Source organism: Sinocyclocheilus anshuiensis, unplaced genomic scaffold (genome assembly GCF_001515605.1).
Source record: "Sinocyclocheilus anshuiensis isolate Anshui unplaced genomic scaffold, SAMN03320099.WGS_v1.1 scaffold1154, whole genome shotgun sequence".
Taxonomy (NCBI): Eukaryota; Metazoa; Chordata; class Actinopteri; order Cypriniformes; family Cyprinidae; genus Sinocyclocheilus; species Sinocyclocheilus anshuiensis.
The window spans coordinates 2,532,139-2,533,525 of record NW_015542345.1 but is presented as its reverse complement, the minus strand read 5'-3'; the positions used below and the strand labels follow the sequence as shown (position 1 = coordinate 2,533,525).

Genomic DNA, 1,387 nt, shown 5'->3' with positions numbered 1-1,387 from the left:
GGGGGGGGGGGGCGGGGCATGGCTGTAATGGAGATAATGAAAATAAAAATATGACATGAAAACTTGTCTATAAAAACATGAACACATGATTAGAACACTGTTAGAGTATGATTATGATGCAGCAATGTTATTAAAAAAGAAGCATCTAAAAAGGAACAGCTGCCTGAGGAGAAGCTCAAGAGTGACTTTATGCCAATAAACTGAAGCCTGTTCTATGACACATCCTATGATATTAATCAGGTAACTTAGATACATAACATAGATGTAACATTACAACTTGCATCTGCACAAAAAGATGCAAATGCCAGTGAACTTTCAGGTACGCGAGAGAGAGAGAGAGAGAGAGAGAGAGTGTTTTAATTATAATGCTGTTTATGAAATGCCAGTGAATTTTAAGTTACGCGCTGCAGCAAGAGAGAGAGTGAGCGCTTTCATAACAGTGCGCTGAAACACGGGCAAGGACTTTATTATAGATTTCATATTCTATAAAGTTCTCATTATAATGCTATGTTTATGGCAGATTTGTGCTATATTTTCATCTACACTATCAAGTGATTCTTGAAATCGCCTGTGCGTTTTCGAAGCCATACGAAGTACAAAAACAACTGAAATTGAAGTATGCTTACTGTTGATTAAATATGACCACAAAAGCACTGCTGCATTATTATAACATAAGTATTTTTTAAAAAGAAACATCTAAAAGCAATATGACCGTCTCAAATAACTCAGTCAATATCAGGCATTGCATTTGAGCATGAAACTAAACTGGTACTATGCAGCGCATTCACCATGTTAATAAATGCTAATATCCCAACACATCCTATATTAGATTAATCAAATATTACATTTACATTTAGTCATTTAGCAGACGCTTTTATCCAAAGCGACTTACAAATGAGGACAATAAAAACAGTCAAAACTAACAAAAGAGCAACAATATATAAGTGCAAAAGAAAAAAAAGGAAGATAATTACAGATAAAGTAGAATTAAAATAGAATAGAAAGTGCTAGACTTAGAGGGTCAAATAAAGGTGGAACAGATGCGTTTTTAGTATCATATCATCATACTTGATATGTATGCAGCTAACCTAGACATCACTATGGGACTTCGAAGCCATGTTTCTCTCTCTTCTCACATCTATACTTTGGACTGCATGCTGTGGCAAGATAAACAATCAGAGCTCAGGGTGCCGACCAAAGTGCTGCTTTAACCAATCAGAAATTTTTTTTTTCTTCCACGATCATCGTTTTCATGATCGATCATCGCTGTCACGGCCGAGTACTCGAGTACTCGATCGCTGTTGCACATCCCTTACAGTGGGTACGGAAAGTATTCAGACCCCCTTAAATTTTTCACTCTTTGTTATATTGCAGCCATTTGCTAAAA

The 1,387-nt window shown here is 36.2% G+C and overlaps 1 protein-coding gene across 1 annotated transcript in view; it reads right to left on the bottom strand.

The window, feature by feature from the left end:
• The window catches only part of LOC107691381 (constitutive coactivator of PPAR-gamma-like protein 1), a 20,845-nt gene that overhangs the window by 13,848 nt on the left and 5,610 nt on the right, over window positions 1-1,387 (bottom strand). The window lies entirely within an intron of this gene.